General features: G+C 36.5%; 1 long non-coding RNA gene across 1 annotated transcript; it reads left to right on the forward strand.

The window, feature by feature from the left end:
- Positions 1-205: 205 nt before the first annotated feature.
- Positions 206-8,471, forward strand: LOC121320456. The gene is made up of 3 exons (XR_005950852.1): positions 206-323; positions 4,260-4,305; positions 7,497-8,471. It is a non-coding gene; the product is annotated as an uncharacterized LOC121320456 (long non-coding RNA).
- Positions 8,472-21,867: the final 13,396 nt, after the last annotated feature.

A 21,867-nucleotide genomic window follows, 5' to 3' on the forward strand; every position in this document is an offset into this window, starting at 1 on the left:
CGACTTTTTATTAGTTCACTGTGTCATAAATCCATGTTGTTGTTTTTTAGCCAGAAATGATGCAGCTGATAGCAGTGCTAAATAAAACAATTAAAAAATAACAAAAATGTTTCATATAGGCAACATATATAATACATTTACCACTCACAACATGAATGCATCTTTTTATCTGAATAAGCGATTTACCACTCTCTATCAGAGGCCTCAGCAGAAAAAGGACCAGAAAACAGATCCTTAATCGTTGCTCTTGTCCCAAGCATGACGGTCCTAGTGTTGGTTTCTGCATTTGTGGTAATCTGCTGTGTGAGACGAAACTGCAGTGGGTGAGTACTTTTTAAACACCAAGGTTTATTATCCCCTGCTGGCCTAAATTATTGATAACATCAGATTCTGCAGCTATATAAGGGTGTCTGTCCATTCATCCATCCATCTGTGTCACATTTACATTATTGCATTTATCTGGAGAACCACTTACCCAATTGTCATGAAACTTGGAATTAATATAATTTAGCATTTCTTGAGAGTAACCGATTCTGGGGATATATAGAGGTCCGTTTGTCCATCCATCTGTATGTCACATATCTGGAGAATATATCAAATTGCGTTTAAACATTGCATTGCTAATTCAATACTCTTCTGTAAATACTATTGATGTGTCACACGGTCATCATTCTTTGCATCACACTGACAGCTCTAATTCTGCTTTACAGTCATGACAGAAGATGTCTGATACTAACAGACTTGTTTAGATGTCAAACATAATGACTAGAACAAAAAGCATGTTCTAGTATCTATTATACTGTATTTTAATATTTATTTATTTATTTAAAGAGATTTTGTGATAAAACTTACACCACACTATATCACTCCATCAGACCACTGTTGTGGTCAGTATATATTTTAACAGCTATTTAAAGCTCCACATGCTAGTATTCTGTTTAATGCCAAATTCACACTACTACGTTGAAGTCTATTTTCCATTCACCAGAGACATACATAAAAAACACATTTATGTAAATCTATGATTCAAGGTGATGGATTTAATAGAATTTTGGCAAATATCATTGAATGAGCAATTGGAACTCTTGGGTATGACTGCACCTTAATTGTGCAGAAACTAGCTGAATGCAATGGTGGATGAGCAATAACTGATCAAGTTTTCTGTATATTGATTTCTCATGGATAATGACAGAAAAAAAGAAACTCTGTCCTGTGTCCTCTCAGTCAGTGTAGAGTAGTATTCAGTATATATATATATAGCTATATATCTATATAGATATATATATATTATCATGGATAATGACCGAAAAAAAGAACCTCTGTCGGTGTTTCCTCTATCAGTGTATTAGTGTATATATATATATATATATATATATATATATATAGTGACAGGATGACAGAGGGCTGAGGCTCAGAGACAATGTAAAGTCAAAAACTAAAGGTCCTTATTTAAACAAAATAATCAAATAAACAGGCACAAGGGCCAACAGAAAGAGGTTCAAACACAAATAATCAAAATGAACTTACAAAATAAACGGTCAGGTTCCAGGTCTTTTAAAACAAGACACTCCTTTCTTCTAAACACAAAACTCTCCAACACAAAGCAAACTCCCAAACAAAAGAACACCTCCCAGCCAGGGCCTCTCCCCTGGCTTTTATCCCCTGTGGCTGGAGCCCAATTAATCAATAATTACTAATCATTCAATTAGAGCTCCAGCCACATTCTCACATGTTTTCCTGGCAGGGAGGAATTTAACCCCCTCCCTGCCAGTTCCAAACACATTCATATAGATGGGGCAGTTCCCTGTCACTATATATATATATATATATATATATATATATATATAGATATATATATATATATATATATATATATATATATATTGGGCATTCAATATATATTGAATGCCCAAAATATCTTAATAAATCCACAATAACTCACCTTTTAGGTAGGAATGTATTTGATTTGACAATTCATGTGATACTTTTCCCCTTACCGGTCTCATGACTGAGGTGTTGAATACATTGAAAATGAAGATGGCATGAGCGTTCTCAGATGCTGTGAGAATTGTGCAGTTTTCCAGTTTGTGTTTTTTGTTAGGGTGCTGCAAAATGGGACAAGTTATATAAGTAGTCAAAATACAGAGGCGATCAGATTATCTAACAGATTCCAAGCACTGAGCAACATTGGCGATGTGTTGACTGGAAATAGGGGGGAGGTCCTGTTAGTAGGTGACTCTGTTATTTGACACGTTGACAGTGATTTTAGCCATAAAGACTCTATGAACAGAACTGTTACCTGCCTCCCTGGAGCAAAAACTAAGGACACCGAATCAAGAGTGTGCAAATTATTAAATAATCAGAAAATGACAAAAATAGGAAATCTGAAGTTCTAAAAAAGGACTTCGGCTCATTAACAAAACAGGTCTAGAACTAAAAAGGTCAGGATGCAGAATTATTCTGTCAGGTCTGTTACCTGTTATTGGTTGTGAGGATGAAAAATTCAGCAGAATTAGAGCTGTAAATGTGTTGCTAGCTGGCTGGTGTGCTCAAAAGGGTCTGGGTTTTATAAATAACTGGGACTGTTTCTGGAGAAGAAATATATTTTATAAGAAGGATGGACTTCATCTAAATAGATCAGGGGCAAGCAGGTTAGCTGCTAATATTGAGAACAACCTTGCAAAGTATTTAAACTAAGCACTGGAGGGGGAAGGACCTAAAGAGAGATGCAAGATTGAGGTTATAGCTTCTTGCCACCCCTGCTTCCCAGTGAGTAATCACAGAGGTGTGTGTTACAGTAATCTTACTCAAAATCCTATTATCCCTGCTCAGTCACTTGCACTAGATGAGACTGGCCTACGTTTATGCTTATTTAATGTCTGGTCTCTGTCAAATAATGCTCTGTTAATTAGTGATTTTATTCAGGATTACGGGATTGATATTTTATCATTAACTGAAACTTGGCTTGGACCTACTGACAATGTCTCACTGATTGAGGCTTCCCCAACTTACTATTCTTTTTTCCAGAAAGCTTGCTCTACTGGGCAGGGAGGTGGACTTGATATTATTTTCTGTAGTGAACATAGAATTAATGAGGTTACTGTCCCAGGTTATTCATCTTTTGAAGTGTCAACATTAACACTACATAGTGCACTACCAGTTCATATTGTAGTTATCTATTGACCACCTGAGTCAAACCCGTTATTTTTAGCTGAATTTAGTGACTTGCTAAATAAATAAAGCAATGTTATACATTTTGGGAGGGCACCAAAGTTACAGTTTCCACAAATCATTGAAATAAAAACAGGGACTGGAACCACAGTAACACCTGCATTCAGAGCAGTCAACATTGCCACAGCTGTGATCACGGTCCTGGAGGTCCAGGTTTAACAAAGTATAATTGAATCATTAGCTACTTTAATGTGCCAGGAAAGAGGTTTAATTGGTTCATTTTAACAAGAGTACATGAGAACATGGTTGGAACAGAGCTGTACTGGAAGGGCCAATTTTGACCATTCCTGTGTTAAAACAGTATACAGCACTGGTTATCCAGGGATTCCCTGCTGTGGTTATCCAGGGATTCCCTGCTGTGGTTATCCAGGGATTCCCTGCTGTGGTTATCCAGGGATTGCCTGCTGTGGTTATCCGGGGATTTCCTGCTGTGGTTATCCGGGGATTGCCTGCTGTGGTTATCCGGGGATTCCCTGCTGTGGTTATCCAGGGATTCCCTGCTGTGGTTATCCAGGGATTCCCTGCTGTGGTTATCCAGGGATTGCCTGCTGTGGTTATCCGGGGATTTCCTGCTGTGGTTATCCGGGGATTGCCTGCTGTGGTTATCCGGGGATTCCCTGCTGTGGTTATCCAGGGATTCCCTGCTGTGGTTATCCAGGGATTCCCTGCTGTGGTTATCCAGGGATTCCCTGCTGTGGTTATTCAGGGATTCCCTGCTGTGGTTATCCAGGGATTTCCTGCTGTGGTTATCCAGGGATTCCCCTGTAGAGGAACCCCTGGTGCTGTAAAATGCTTTGTATCCAGCTGTGATTTATCCTGGTGGGGAATATTTGATCAAATAAAAGCCTCAGAAATGTTGTACATTAACCAGGTTTCCTGGGTGACTTGATACAAAAAGTATGTTCTGGAATTTGGTGCAATTCTTTCTTTAAGGCTGTGATCTTAATCCTACACGGTATGTGTCCAGTGTGGGCATGTTCTATGTCATTTAGTGATAATAAATAAAAAGTACTTTTTTCATTCTGCAGATTACAACACAGAGAAGGTAGCCAGAGAAATAACCCTGGAAATCAGGTATATAAACTAGCCTTGTTATACTGCCATTGGTTCTGCAGTACATACGAGACCAGATTCTCCCATATTTTACTTTATTCCTTCTTTTCTGCATGTTCTTTGTATCGTACTCTTCTATATTATACATTTTACTGTTTACAAATTATAGTCATGTATAACCATGCAGATGGTATGTGGATCTTCACTGTTTTCTGTTGGTTTATTATTTCCAAGTATAAGATATCATAGTGACACAGATCTACAGTGCCTTGCAAAAGTATTCAGACTGTCTCACAGTTTTCACATTGTGTTGCTTTAAAGCTTGCAGTCATGACACTTTGAAGTAGGAATTAATATGTGTTATATACACAACCTACTCCACACATTCAAAGCAGAAACAAAAATAAAGAAGTAAATAAATAATTAATATGAAATAAAAATGGAAAAGTCATGATTGCATAAGTATTCAAACCCTTTGCTGTGGCAAATCTAAATTAATTCAGGTACACAAAATGACCTTAACGAGCCACACAATTAGTTGAATGGCCTGTCTGTGTGCAATATTAGTGGTTCTTATGATTTCAGAATACAAACACCTGTCTCTGTGAGGTTCCTTGGTCAGATAGTGAATTTCAAGCAAAGACTCAACCATGCAGACCAAGGAGCTTTCAAAGCAAGTCAGGGATAAAGTCATTGAAAAGCACAGATCAGAGAAGGGTACAAACAAATATCAAAGTATCTGAATATCCCTGTGAGCACAGTCTGCTCAATCATCAAGAAATGGAAGGTGCATTGTACCACCTAGACACTGCCTAGATCAGGCCGTCCCTCCAACCTGAGCAGCCGGGCAAGGAGGAAACTGGTGAGGGATGCCATTGTGAGGCCAACGACAACTTTGAGAGAGCTACAGACTTCAATGGCTGAGACAGGAGTAAATGTGCATCAGTCAACGATATCCAGAACACTTCACAAAAGTAGCCTGTACGGCAGGGTGGCAAGAAAGAAGCCATTACTAAACATAAGCCATCTCAAAGCCTGCATGAAGTTTGCAACAAAGCATCCGAGTGATCCTGCAAAAATGTGGCAAAAGGTGTTATGTCAGACAAGACCAAATTGGAATGTTTTGGTCTAAATGCCAAGCGTTATGTTTGGCTCAGACCCAACACAGCACATCTCCCAGTCAACACCATCCCTACAGTCAAGCATGATGGTGGCAGCATCCTGCTATGGGGATGTGTGATGAGTCAAAGGGGTTTCGGTCTGTGATTCAGCCTCCCGACAGTAGATGGCATCAAACCAACTCGGGACTTCCCTTACCAAGATCTCGTGACCATGGCAAAAGTCATCTTTTGAGGGGCGGCACCTTGGTGAGGGGCGGAAGTACGAGTATGTAACTTCCAGCCACTGGAGTCAAGTGAAGGAGAAGGTCACGTGTCGGTTGGGGATTGGTGTTCCACTGACTACAGAGGCGGGACATTACATACTAAAGGGAACGTACTACTGTGTTCGGGGTTGGTCCGAAAGTAAAATAGGCGGAGTAACGGGTGAAGGGAGAGACTGGTTTTGTGCAGCGGGATTTTTGAAATACTAACATTTCTTTTGTCTTTTTTTTGTTTATGGTCACCACGAAGACAAATTAAAGACGAGTCATCAGTTTGTTTTGGATTTCACCCCTGCACTCCTTCCCTCACACCATTTTGTTTTTTTGTTTGTTATTTAATCCTTTTGTTGTGTATAGAAAATAAAAAAAAATTATTTTATTTCTGTACACATAAATTACTGTCTGGACATTCCATTTAATACACTCTCGCCTCACAGGATGCTTCTCCTTAGCAGGGACTGGAAAGCTTGTTAGGACTGAAAAAAATGGATAGAGCAAAGTACAGGCAAATACTAGAGGAAAACCTGTTTTAGTCTGCTAAAGACATAAAACTGGGGCGAAAATTCACCTTTCAACAGGACAATGACCCAAAGCAAAAAGACAAAGCTACACGGGAATGGCTTAAGAATAAGAAAGTGAATGTCCTTGAGTGGCCCAGTCAAAGTCCCGACTTGAATCCTTTTGAGAATCTGTGGAAAGACTTGTAAATTGCTGTCCATAAGCGATCCCCAAGCAACTTGAGAGAGCTTGAGCAAATCTGCAAAGAAGAGTGGGCACAAATTGCATCAAGCCGGTGTGCAAAGTTGGTAGAGACTTACCCAAAAAGACTTGCGGCTGTAATTGCTGCCAAAGGTGCTTCCACCAAATATTGAGTTGACGGGTCTGAATACTTATGCAATCAACATATTTCAGTTTTTTCTCTTTAGTTTTTGCTGACATTTACTGTAACTTACCCCTACAAGTCTTCAGTTTGAGCATTCAAGTTTTGAATAAAATATTAAGTTTAGAAAAATGTGTATGCATCTGTGGCAAAGTGCCCGCCCCGGTGTATATGTTCTGTTATATGTTGTGTGTTAATGTTTGTGTATAGTCATTGGTACACAGGATATAAACGGGTCTGTTTAACACAAGTGTTTAAAATGTATATTTGTATTTTGTCACAAGGATTGCACAGCACTTCACGTGCAATTAAAACGCAATAATATGTGAGCACGATGGAATTGCACTTTATTAATTCACGTGCAGTTATACTGCAACTCCAACTGAATGATTGATTCGCAGTCGAGTCTCGGTACAGCTGCATAAAAGCTACATGTTTTCACCCACTCAGGGTTGTGTGTTCGGTGAGTGGAGAACGGGATTGGAGACGGAGGTAATTGTATTCGTATTAAGAAAAATAGAAGCTCACTGTGTTTAGCGGTATAGTCCGTTTTGTTTGTCTTTTTGTTTTGGCGACGAGTGCCGTGTCCTGTGTTTTTGTTTGTCTTGCAACCGTTTATTTTTTGACTGTCTGTTCATTTATTAAATGCTGAGCAAGACCATTCGCTCAGCTCCACCAAACTCCATCTCTCTTTTTGTTTATTTCCTGGTTCCTTTTTCTGGTCTGATGTCCCCCCCACTCCGGCCGTCTTTGTGACAGCATCATTTTGTAATTTCACAAAATAGGACACCATAGGAAGGGTCTGAATACTGTATACAAGTGACCCATGGCTGAATTTATTAGTGATGTTGTATTAATTAGTTCACTTAGTATGACCATTATTATGACACACTGATGGGGAAATATAAGTGTGTCTTTTCAAATCCTCACCGTATCTATGTTCTTTTACAGGAAGTGCCTGAAAATACAACTAGAACTGCAAGAAACAACAGCAGAAGTTATTTTGAAAGACTGAACTCTGTCTATGAGGAGATAGGATGACAATGATGGTCACCACTCAGCAAATAAAGTTTTGTCATCATTAATTTTGTAATATTGTACAAATACCTTTCTTTAAATTACTTGATCTTAGAGATTTTCTAATGATGTAAAGCTACATCCCCCTTCATTAACGACTGTACAAGCCAAGCTCCCACATATGGTAATAAAGTGGTTTAGAACTGTTAGAATCCTCCCAGTAAACATGATAAACATTGCATTCTCTTTTCACCTTAGGTGTGAATATGCATATAACTGTAATTTTAGCACCTTTGCACATTTAATCTCACTGTAACTGCACTTTGAGACACAAGAAACAAAATAAATAATCACATATAGTTTTTTTTATCTACATTTATATAATTTTCTGTAATTTCATCCAAATTGTTTATTTGAGGCAACATCTATGTAACCAGTAAACTGAGTATTAATGGGCGGGATTGTATCGTATATATAAGCGCAATGGTTTAGAGGGGAGAGGGGAGCTCAGTTTGTCTGCTCGTCAGGGGCGATGATTTATGCGGTTCAAACATCGTAACTAATCATTTAGAGAGCTTACATGTTCAGGAAGCCAGTGTGTCAGAAAACAAGGGTAACAGTAGTACTAGGGGAGAGAAAAGAGAATGAAGCTGTGCTCAGAACACATATTCAATTTCAGGTATGTGGATAGGAAACAAATGTCTCCCTGTGTAGGATGCATTTCCCAGTGCACACTTTCTGTAGGAAAGACACTTGGGGGAGAGCAGGGTTTTAATACCACAGGTAAATAACTAAACACAAACAGAACCCAGTGCATTTCCCAAATGCATTACAATACAGTACATTATATCAAGTCAGATATTTTCTGTATTGGTAATGGTATTCAGATATTTTCTGTATTGGAAAGAGGTTGCAGAGGTTGTAGAAATTATATTTTTATATGTGCTTTACACTGTAAAGAGACAATCTTTTTTTTTTTTTTTTTTTTTTTTTTTTTTAAATGCCATGAATTATCAATTGGTTTTAGAAAATCTTTATTTTATTGAAACAATTTTTAAAGTCATGAGCCAGCAAATGTTTTTAAGCACAAAGCTTACAAATCACCAAGGATTTATATCAAGTTCTTTACTATCTTATTGTCCACATCTAACAGAATCCGATCCCTGTGCTTGAAAATCTGTCTTTCAGATCTTAATAATATCTGGAGGTGAGGGGATTAGACATGAGTTATCTTTTGAGAATGCACTTTTATTCTGGTTGTTACAGACACAGGCACAACATGTAAGTAAATTGCGGTATACAGGTTTTGACAATGCTACCTTTTTGATGCATGCCTTTAACAATGGATTGTGAGTTTTCAAGAGACCCAGCAGCATGTTCAGCTGTATTAAAGCAAATGCATTGTTCCCACAGTATGTATGTACACTCTTCTGAGGTATCTGACCGCATGGCTGACCATGATTAGTGCCTCATTTCTATGTAGGATGCAGAGTACAACCACAACTAAACATTATCTGCCACACAAGCGCCTTTTCCCCCCGCTGTGCACAAGTTTATTTTTTCAAGTGAGGGGGCCATGGCCCTGCCTGTAACAGTATGACTATGAACTGCCCCCTGCTCTTTGAGGGCTCCTCAGTAACTCTTGAATTCTATACCATTGTAGTGGTGTGCTTTTTTATTATTTAATGTTTTTTAACTGCCTACCATGTGTTCTGCTTTGTGGGTATGGTCTTATGTTTCTTATGTCTGGTGTGTCATGACCTGACATTTCTTGTTTCTGTTTTTAATTAATGGAATTACACTGTAACAAAAAGTAGATACAGTAAAGTGGAATTAAATGATAAAACACTGCTGTGGGGAATCTGTACCAAACATGTCAAAATATTGTTAAGTGACCTCTAATCCATCTCCTTGTTTAATCTGGGGCTTTATTTATTTATTTATTTATTTATTTTACTTGACATTACCAAGCACCCAGTTTTATATATTTAAAAAAAAAAAGTTATCTGTATAAAAAAGTACATGAGTCATTTGAAATGGCAAGGACAACCAATGCCAGAAAAATGAGACAGAACCAGAGTAACTCAACACAGTACAGTTTGGATAAACGCATAAATCCAGGATTTAAAACAAGGAAATACCAAAACTCTTGTGATATAACAACTAAAGACACAGGGCATAACTACTGTACCTGGAGACAAAAGTCTCCCTTGCAAGTGTAACATCCTGGACTTTGTCTTGGATTGTATACACTTGAAAAGCTGTATCTTCTCATAGACACAATCCTCCTGTAATCAAGTAACCACACCCTTCCTTTCACTCATTATTTCGAAACTTACAAACCACCAAAAGTTGTATGTTCAGTTTGAATATGTGTATATACGCATTCAGTGTCTCTTTCTGTTCCAGGTCTATTCAGGCTATTGCAACAGTTACAGTTACACTCACATTGGTCAAAGACTTAAAACTACGAAAGTGAAATCAAACCTCTTACCCAGCAGTTTTCTAGTTTTCTATCAATTATTCATGTTTTTATGTACGTGTGTGTGTGTGCGTGTGTGTGTGTGTGTACAGGGTAGTCAAAAGTTTACATACTCCAATAGAAATGTATAATTTCTTTTGTAGCAAAAGTTTTGCTTTTGTGCATGAGGTAAAAAAAAAGTTACAAGAAATAGATACCTAAATTAATTTATTTCAGCAATTTTTTTTTTTTTTTTTTCAAAACTCCAAAAATGCTAATTCAAAAGTATTCATACCCTTAGATGCTATGATATTGTCTACAAGGTGCTAGAACCTAATTGCTGGATTGTAGGTGAACATTCTTAGAGAGTATATAAGGGTTAGGCATAGGACGATTGCTGTCATTAACAATAAGTCAATATGGCAAAAAGTAAAGAGCTATCTGAAGACCTTAGGCAGAAAATTATGTATTGTCATTAAGCTGGAGAAGGATACAAGAAGATTTCCAAGCATTTGAGTACCCCAATTTTAACTATTGTTTCTATTATCAAGAAGTACAAGACTCATGGTACTGTCACAACGCTCCCTCGGTCTGGAAGAAAGAAGGTTTTTTCGCCAAGAACAAGTACAAGAATTGTGAGAAAGGTTAATAACAATCCAAGATTGACTGCCAAAGATTTTCAAAGTGAATTAGCTGCATGTAAGACTGGGGTTTCCATTTCAACTGTAGGTTGAGCATGGTGAAGGTTTCAATGGTCACAGGCCAAGAAAAAAGCCACTCTTAGGAAAACGTCACAAGGACAGTTGCTTAAAGTTCGCAAAACAGCATCTGAATGATAGATATGAGTCCTGGTCAAAGGTTTTGTGGAGACACAGTATAATCAAACTATTTGGTCATGCTGATAGTTATTACGTTTGAAGAAAGTCTGGTAAGCATACAAAGAAAAGAACACCATACCAAATGACAAGCATGGAGGTGGTAATATCCTTCTATAGGGCTGTTTTTCTTCTAATGGCACAGGAAATGTAGTTCCAATACATGGTAAAATTGATTGCATAGCATACCAAAGGATATTGGCCAATCATCTGAAACACTACGCTACAAAACTTGGTTTAATGCACAACTGGATGTTCCAACACGCTAACGATCCAAAGCAGACATTAAAATCTACTTCAGAAGGGTTAAGAATAAAAGCAAGGTTCTGGAATGGCCTAGTGAAAGTCCTGACCTAAATCTGATTGAGAATCTTTGGTATGAGTTGAAGAACGCTCCGCACAAGAGAAGTCCTCAGAATTTGAATGAACTGGAACAATTTTGTGTTGAAGAATGGTCAAAACAATCATGCCTGAAGCTCACTGACAATTATCCTAATCGTTTAAAAGAGGTTATTGTTGCTAAATATGCCTCTCTATTACTTTAATTTTCCTTGTCTGGCTATGAATACTTTTGAATTAACATTTTTTGAGTTTTGCAAAAAAATTGCTGAAATAAATAATTGTAGACATCTAGTTCTTGTAACTGGGTGGCACGGTGGTATAGTGGTTAGCGCTGCTGCCTCACAGAGCCAGGGTCCGGGTTTGAATCTGGCCTAGAGGGTCTGTCTGTGTGGAGTTTGCATGTTCTCCCTGTGTTTGTATGGGTTTTTTCTGTGTACTCCAGTTTCCTCCCATAGTCAAAAAACATACTGGTGAGGTTGATTGGTCACTCTAAATTGTCCTTTGTGTGTGTGGTGCCCTGCAATGTATTAGTGTCCCATCCAGGGTGTAGTCCTGCCTTGCACCCTGTGTGTGCTTTGTTAGGCTCTAGCTCACCGCGACCCTGTAAAGGATTAAACGGTTACTGAGGATAGATATTTCTTGTAACTTTATTTCCTCATTCACAAAAGTAAAACTTTTGCTACAAAAGATTTTTCCTACAATTATTTGTGTTCGAGAAATTTCTAGAAATTATAAATTTCCATTGGGGTATGTAAACGTTTGACTACAACTGTATATATAACAAAACATTTAGTCTTTTCCCAGGTGTTCACCCAATATGTGGACTGCTGAGGTACTTTAACCTGTGTTACAGGTTGTGCGGGTGTGTTTACATATTTTCTTGTTGCTTTTATTTTCTTTGGTATGCTTCTTTGTGTCCTTAATCTGTTTATTTTGTATCCATCCCAGTTCATTTAGAACAATCTGTACCAGAAACACTTTTTTTGGGGTCAAATCTCATTGTAGTTTATTCTGGATTCTTGTGTTTTTTTTTTAGTTTTTAGTTTTTTTTTCAATCCTATGCTTGGCTTTGTCTCCCTCTTCTGGCCAGATTCATCAGAGAGATCTGCTGCATTGATTGCCACCAGCAACCGTTTTTTCCTATTTGTAAACAATGGTGCACACTTGGTGCCCACAAATGAAAATCAAATGAGCAGAATCTAATAGCACAGCTAGCAACAGACAGGTATTTTGAAATGAATAAAACCACTCTACCCGGCACTCTTATTACATCCCTCCTCACACCTTTACCATGTTACTTCATTTTTTAAGCTCTAACATAAACTTTGATAGTTGATTGAAAGGAAAAACCAAAAATATATGGCTAATATTATCTAATAATAATAATAACCAATTTGCTTGTCATATGATAGCTGTTTTAAAACTGTGATTTGTGTTTAAGTGATACATTAGTCAAGAAGATGAACGGTGTTCTGTTGATTCTGCTATTTTCTCCACTAGCTCGCCCTGCTCTCAAGGATCATATTTTTTGTGCTATATCAGCTTGCTTTCTAGAACACTGCTGGAAAAGAAGATCCAGATGGTAATTGTGGCATATCATCCAACCAATGGGGATAGGAAGCAAACCAGGAGGACACAACCATCGTTTTAATACAGTAATGCCAGAACACTAAATCGTATACAATAAACAGTATAAAACAGCTTCAGTAGTCCCCATTACACACACAGTACTGTAGAACACACGGGCCATCTAAAGTGCTGACTTGAAGAGAAAGATAAGGTGGAGCTCAGCCCTATTACAGGAGCCAGCTCTAATTGCAAATAGTTGGTTTATTTAAATGACCATTGCGTAGAATGCAAATAGTGAAAGTGAGAAAATAAAGGGAGTAATCTTAGTAGCAACACATCGCAAATATGAATACAACCCTGCCTTTAAAATAAAATAAAAAAAAAACATGAACCAACTAGTGGATGTGAAGGACAAGGTGTTTTAGTATAGACTGGTGGTTTTAGACCATACCCCAATTTAAGTTGGAAGGCACGTGTAACAGGGCAGAAACCAGTGACCCCGCACCCCACAAGAGCCGACAGGGGGTACTGAATCACACAACACTATCGGTTACATTCTTTCCTGTTTAACCTCGTCCATCGAGCCAATCTGACATTTTTTAGTTTTCCATGAAACTTGCAAAAACAAACTTCTGCATGTACTACATTCCACTGAACACCATAAGAATGAAGTGCAGATCTATTGCAAGTCTTAAGTAGAAACAGTACGACATCATTCCGTATATGAATTCCCTTTTCTGACTAAGCAATGTTTCTTTATGTAAGATACAGTAGGTGTAAACAGAATTGGTGATAATTGGGACTTCATGAGAATCTTTCTGTGCATGGCAGGTAACTAAGGACTCTTCCAGTTGAAACCAGACAACAAGTGATGGTTGGTCCCTGAAAACTTAGGAGCTCTATATGAAAATGGCCAAAAGCATTTAGTTTAGATTTAGAAATGAAAGTAACCCTTTAATTAGGAGTGTTGCAGCATTGGACTGATCCAGAGCCATTTCCTCTCCAAATTAAACTGGATATCATACAGTGGAACCTCATCCACTGTATTATGTAATATTATAGGTATTTACTTTGTCAATTGGATATCATAGTGGACCTCATCCACTCTATTATGTAATACCATAGGTACTTACTTTCTAAATTACAGATATTAATTTTGACATAGCAGGCTTCTGTTTGCAGACTGATAATATTTGGCCAATGATAACTGCTACTGATAAAGTGTGTAGGATAAAATGTTTGTTTTCAGTATTGGAGGTTCAAACAACAGATAGCTGTGCTCTCACTGTATCAAGCAAACAGTTTTCATGTGACTTTGAGTCAAATAAAGCTTACCAACAAAAAAATTGTCTGCTCTTGTTCACACAGCAAATGACTGTGTGTGTGCAGGCAAGTGTGAGTGTGTGTGTGCTTGCATAGGAGAGAGTGAGGCTCATTTCACCACTTCCTGTCTACACCCTCTTGCTAGAAACTGTAAACTGGCCATTTAGTCTTGCATCTATGCATGTTCCTTAAAGTTTTTACTTGATCAAGGTTAAATACAGAGAACAATGTACTGGATGCTAATTTACTTCAGTACCAATCATAATAATGACCAAAAGGTGCTACAATCTGTATGTTACTGATGCACAGTTTATTCATTTAAAAGCTTGATGAAAATGTAATCATCCCGCTCCTAGTGGCTGGTGGATTTATAACGCTACCATCACCATAAGGCACATACTTTCCTCTCGACTAGAGAGCTTGCTCTTTAGTTGATCAGTAAGGCGTTCCTCTTTTAACCGTTCTGTGCAGTTACATGCAGTGTAAAACCCAAATGTTACCAAAAGACTTCTTATTTTAGAGAATGCTGTCTGCAGACTCCTCCTACAAACACATCTGGTGCTTTAAAGTGGTCTAAGCTCTTCATAGTGATGAGAAAACCACATCTTATCTGCATTGTCTTTCAAAGTTTGTTTGTGACCTCACCCAATAATATATGTGTACCACTCATAAGCTTTGCAGTGTATTTAATATTGAATGTCATTATGATACACGGAGGGGGTGCTCTTATAAAAGTTTACCATGGTAAATTTTCACTTTTTATAATAGATAGATAGATAGATAGATAGATAGATGCTTTACACAGTAATTGAATTAAAATAATGCAAGTTAGGGTTAGTGTTATGGTAACCTCTTTTAAATTTCAGGATAGTCAGTAGTGATAGCTTAGTGTTTAGTTGCTACACCCTCAGTTGAAGGTTTAGTACACCCCTCTTCTATCAGCTGTGGGAGTCAGGGTTCCAGGCATGGTAACAGACTAAGATTTTCACCAGCTCCTAAGAATGAACTAAGTGAGTAAATGAACGAGCTGCACTTAGTTATTTTCTGTAGGGGTGGAAGGTGAGAGGCCCAGGCCCAGGAGGCCATATCTTTAAATCTCACCTATATTTAGAATGATTTTTAGGAAGCTAAAACGGTACATGCTCTTCCTGTGATGCACGGTCACTTAATTTATTTTTACAAAGTACATGATAAAAACAGGGGAAAGGGGCTATCCAGTTTGGCTTGATAAACAACATATTGTACCAGTTTATTTATAGAATCGCCGCATTAGCAGGGTTTCACTTGGCATTAACGGGGTTTCATTAAACACTTTATAGATAATTATGAACTGATCTAGTTTGACCTTTATTAAATAGCTCAATTGCACCTTTGGATCCCAAAAGAAAATAATTTCCATTTAAATACACCAGTTAGGTGTTTCCAAATGTTTCATTTTAGCATTCTTTCTCTTGTTTACAAAGTTGGAAATTATTCGTGCTCTTGAACAAAAAAAACTTGAATCAGACACAAGTCGCAGAGCAGTTTGGTGTTTCCCGTTCTTGTGAATTGCTTCACCATTCTGTTAAATAATTTGCATGTCTTGTACAGTGCTGCTGCAATTTGTAACGTGTGTAGGGGTGCTGTGATGATTTAGTTTGATAGTTAGTTTCTTAAGCCTCAGAAATGACCATTATGTTTGCCTCTGTCATTGTGAGACCCCCAAACACACTCACCAGCTAATTTCACAGTACGATTTAACCTTTTTGACGTATTGTTTTGCTTAGTTTTATTAACGTCAGTTTGTCTGTTACTTTATTATTATAGTTTATTAACATACTTGCCTATTGTTTTGCTTTTACTTAGTTCATTTCATATGTTGATGCATGTGGGCCATGACAAGTAATATACATGTATTTATTGATTGATTGATTCATATTGTGCCTGGTGTAACTCCGTCTGAGAACATTTGAGAAGAACACTTTGCTTGCTTTGCAACTCGGGGTGTTCTCTTTGCCGGAGACTGCTGTGTGTGAGGTTAGGTGGATATTGGAATACTGGGATACCGGTAAATGGAAGTGGAATATTATTATTTTATTTTTTTTATTAACAGAATTTTAACACAGGCAACTTAAGTTTGAACCACATATGTCATAATCATCTAAAATACAAATTTGTTCTCATTTGAAATACAAGGTTAAAAGTTACCTGTATTACAATTATATGCATAAAAAAAATTTAAAGAGAGATAAAAGATAAAAGAAGATAATATTTGAAACAGGTCTAAAAGATAAACAAATGCCCAAAATAGTGCATTGCTTAAGTATTAGCATAACGAAAAAAATTCGCACCTATGCATGGAATGCTTAATTACTGTATCCTTATATCATACTTGTGCAGGTCTTACTTTAAACTTGAATTTATTGCAGGGGTGCAAACTGTTTTGAAAATTGGTGCTAAACTGTTTTGAAAGTTTATCACCAGAGAGCCTACTGGTGCTAAATGATCAAACCCTGCCCTAATTAATCCCCTCTCAACTACACTTTAATTCATTTTCAGTGTTTAGTGTTACAGTAAATATTTTTAACAAAATGTACTCCCTATCTAGTCAAACCCATACTCTTAGTCATGCTTACCTGCTTTGTATTGTAATTCTGCCTCAGCCTTCTCATCCATGGCAAGACATGACAAGCATTAGTAAGATTTTTGTGAGTCGTGCAAGATCTAAAGTCATTCATCATGTATTTTATCGGTGAAAAGCCTATTTCACATTCCCAAAAAAATCCAGAATTGAATGTTGCTGGCATGTTGCTGGAATGTTGCTGGAACCATGGCGCTAGAATCTTGTGCTATAGTACTACATTTGCACCCCTGTATGGGCATGTATGCATTGCTTGATCATTGCATTTCATTGATATAAATGATCAATATTTATACTCAATGTAACATAATACAGACTTTGGTTTAAAAAACACTTGCTGGAATGGTACTCACTGGTCATGCAAGTACAACTGTATATGTTTAATAACTGAAAATATAATCATAGTCATGCACATTATGTTTCTGAACATGTGTGTATAATGATGGGTTCTTTATAAAGTCATAATGTAAACTATGCTGAATTATAATAATAAGATAAAAAATAAATTAAAAAAAAAACACTAATGTAGTAACATTTTTATTAACTGCCCTACACGATTAAGTATATGGCAATTTATTTTTTTTCTAGAAGAAAGTGCATTACTGTTTTTTTTTTTTTTTATTGAGTGATGCAGTCATCAGTTCTAGCTCAGCTCAACCCATCCTCTCAATTTGAAAAACAACAAAGTACAGTTAACTCACACACGACAACCAGCAACATGGATTCAAGAACATGGTTCAGACCAACTCTGCAATTACTAATCTACTGGACATTTCTACTAGTTTCAAAAGGTAAAAAGCTAACCCTTTTTAACTTTTCAAATGATTGTGGCATTTATAATTCTGAAGACAATTACAGTTACCCCTTCTTTACAACATTTATGGCTGGTTTAACACATCCTAAAAAGCATTACTCTTAGACTACCTTATTTAACCAGCTCTTTTAAAAAAAAGTCCTCTACAGTGTTGGAATGAGTTTTATGCATTTGTGTTTTTTTGTTGTTTTTGTTAACTTAAGTAACATTATTTTATTTTTTTATTGCACCTAAGCATTTATGGTGGCATCAAAACCTATTCAGAGAGGTTTATTTTTATATATTTTTGTTTGTTTCATCAATTACTTAAAGACAAAATACATATGACCAATATTTAAAATAATAATACAATCAATAATAAATAGCATTTTAAACAGGACTATGATAAACCATTTTTGTTAAATTAAAAAAAAAACATTAATTTCCAATCCAATCAAATCTGTCCAGTTCTTAAGCATTGACGCACAAATCAGAAATGACTTAACTGTTGAGTACAGAAAACACAAGACTCGAAGTTCTGTGACAATTCCTACATCTCCTTGACTTGATCCACCAGATCAAACCTTGTACTGGAATCCATCGACTGTCTTTGTAAACCCACCATCTACAAATGCATTTAAATGTTATGCCAAGGCTGATGCATCACGAGTGATATGAAATTATGCACCACCATTATTATTCCAAGCTATCCCTTACAACAGCACCTCACTGTAATTTTTTAGTTTGTATTTTAATATATATTTTGTTGATCCTGTTAGCGGTAGCATAATGCTAAGACTCTTACTTGGAAGCTAATTTAATATCCTAAATTTCAATTTTATTAATGGCTTATTTTGAAATGAATATTATTCAGCATCGGTGTTGGGGAGTGACGCTTTACTGTAATTTGATTACATTTTTCAGAACTTTAACAGCTCCTTTTTCGGACAAGTAATGAAATGTGGTCTTACATTTACATTAAGTGTCAAATTACGGTGTGTTTACATAGTACAGTTACTTAGTAAATACATGTGTACTGGCACATAATTGCTATGTTATTATGCATAGTTACAATGTACTCAATGGGTAAGCCTTTTTGTACTATTTATGTAAGCGCACAAGTGTATGAAACAAGGGTTAGGGTTAGTTTTAGGGTTCGGGTTATGGGGGTTAGGTTTAGACTAGGGTTAGGCTTAGGGTTAGGGTTCTATTGTGCAAAAATATTGTAGCTATGCATAATAACATTGTAATTACTTGTAAGTACACATCTATTTACTAAGTAACTAGTATGTACATGCAGAGTAATTAGAGATACTTAATGTAAATTGTTATTCATTTTATGGGATAAAATATTATCCTTACTTTTAGTTACAAAGTGAATGTATTACATGTAAATTGGAAACCTTTTCAACAGTACATGTCACATGAATGCGCATTTCATATCATCTTACTGGAAAACGGTGTCAGCATGTGAGTTCGATAGCTGGATCTTCAAAGGTAAGTTTGTATTTCCAATGGATAGAATGTGATTTATTTCAGGGAAATGTAACGGTACACATTGATAAAATCACACCCCTAGTGTCAGTCAGTACTTGTTTATGACTTAATTTGTTCTGTGAGGTGAGTGTTGGTTTAATACAGTAAATATTTATTTAATATAAGGTATAGTTGACATGATGTGGAAAAAATGCACCTAGTCTGTTTGTAAGACATGGTCCATGAACAGTATAGAGAAGAGTTAGATTATAATAAATACATTATATACAAAAGGCTCCCTGCCTTTCAAGATATTTAGGCCTGTTTTGTGAAACTTTATTTTGGAAATCAATTGTTTGTTTTTTTTTTTCATTCAGATCACAAAAGAGCAGCATCATTTGCCTATCATAACACATCTGTGGGCAAACAGGTCACTCTACAGTGTAACTCTACACATATTCAGAATATAACACAAATAGCTTGGAAGAAAGATTTTGGAAACAAGACATTTCTTGTGAGCTGCCGATCAAACTGCACTTATGGAATTAATGTGACAGAAAGAATAAGAGCCGACCCTGCAGACCCAGCAAAGCTTCAGATTATCAATGTGCAGCTGTCCGATGAGGGGGGCTATGCTTGTGAAGTAACATCATCTCAGGGGAGCTTCAAAGCAACATGGCATCTTGTTGTAAAAGGTATGTTTATATATAATTATTATTATTCAGCATTAGTGTTGGGGAGTGAAGCATTACTGTAATCTAATTACATTTTTCTGTAATACTAATGGTTCCTTTCTCAGACAGATAATGAAATGTGATAATGCCTTACATTTTATGTGACTAAAAAAAATGCAATTACTTAGTTACAATTTTAAAAACGGAATATGAATAACGCATAACATAACAAATAGGAAAGCGCTTCAACAGTGCAAGTCAAACTGTACATGTCACATGAATGCACTTCTCATATCACATTACTGGAACGTGTGGGTTTGACAGCTAGATCTTCAAAGAATATTTCAAGCTGTACATCTGTAAAATGTAACCTGTCGCTGAGGAGTGACTGTAACTGTAACAAGTTACAACTTTGTTCAAGTCACTTCGGTAACGTTCCTGGTAACATCAAGTAACATCAACTCAGGGCAACTTCAAAACAATATGGCATCTTGTCATAGAACAATGTATGTCTTTGTAATCCCTGTCATTTTTGGCAAATATTAGAATTGTTACTTTGAGGCCTCTTTAATGTCCCAAATTTCCATTTCATAATGGATTGTTTTAAAATGAATATTATTCAGCATCGGTGTTGGGGAGTGATGCATTTCTGTAATGTGTTTACATATTTGTGTAACAGTAACGGTTCCTTTTTCAGACAGTTAACAAAATTTGCTAATGCCTTACATTTTATGTGATAGAAGAATGCAGTTATGATTTAAAAAAGGACAATAAATAATGCATTACAGGCAAATCAGAAAGTGCTTCAACAGTGCCAGTCAAACCTTACATGTCACATGAACGCACGTTTCATATCTTACTGGAAAACGGTGTCAGCATGTGGCTTCAATAGCTGGATCTTCAAAGTTAAGTTTGTTTTTCCAATGGATAGAATGTGATTTATTTCAGGGAAATGTAACGGTACACATTGATAAAATCTCACCCTTTGTGTCTTGCTGTAAAATGAATATAGTGTAGGTTTGTAATGCATTTCTCATAATTTAACTGATTCAGTAAAGCAGCAGTTGTAGGTTGAATTGAACCTGCCTTTTCTGTTATTCATAACAAATTATTATTTTTTTCAATTAATATTATTTCATTTTTGTCACTTTTCAGAAAACAGTGACCTTGCTGAAAACAACGACTTGTTCTATATTCCGGTACTCCCAGCTCTCCTGGTAGTTTGCCTGTTTTGCACAGCAATGTACTATAAAAGAAAACATTGCAATGGGTGAGCACTATTTGCTGGCACTGACCAGGCTTCCTTATTCCATAGAAATCATGTTAAACGGGCGCCTCCGGCTGCAAGTGAACGTTTTAACCGCTGTGGAAAAAGAGCCGGGCTCGTCTGCATTGTGGTTTTAGAGCTTATAACCTCATCTCACCGGCAGGACAGAATCTATGTGTTACACAACAGTGTCATTTATAGTTTGTTTGTTTTTTTTTTTTTTTTTTTGGTTTTTTTTTTTTGCATAAACTTAGTAGCTTCTGATGTCTTGAAGTGTTATATAAGTATGCATTATTATTACTCATTGTGCCTGCTCCAGTAAAATAAATTCAAGGCTAGTCTACTGCATTTCTGCTTAGCTTTTACACTTCCTGCTAATAAGGATGCTGTGTACATGCAAAATGAATAGCTGTATTTTTAAATGTATACTGTAAATAAATACAGTAAGTTAACACTGATGTTTATATTTTCAAATTACAACACTGGCAATAAAATACTTCAATAAAACACATTTTGCATTTTTTGACTCGCACAGTTATATAGATGCTACCTCCAACCACTCCCCAGGATTGCTACAAAATAAGAGGTTCTATACATATATATATATATATATATATATATATATATATATATATATATATATATATATATATATATATAGTACTGTGCAAAAGTTTTAGGCAGGTGTGAAAAAATGCTGTAAAGTAAGAATGCTTTCAAAAATAGACATGTTAATAGTTTATATTTAAATGCAAAGTGAGTGAACAGAAGAAAAATCTAAATCAAATCCATATTTGGTGTGACCACCCTTTGCCTTCAAAACAGCATCAATTCTTCTAGGTACACTTGCACAAAGTCAGGGATTTTGTAGGCATATAGTCAGGTGTATGATTAAAGAATTACAC

The sequence above is a fragment of the Polyodon spathula genome, chromosome 9 (genome assembly GCF_017654505.1).
Source record: "Polyodon spathula isolate WHYD16114869_AA chromosome 9, ASM1765450v1, whole genome shotgun sequence".
Lineage (NCBI taxonomy): Eukaryota > Metazoa > Chordata > Actinopteri > Acipenseriformes > Polyodontidae > Polyodon > Polyodon spathula.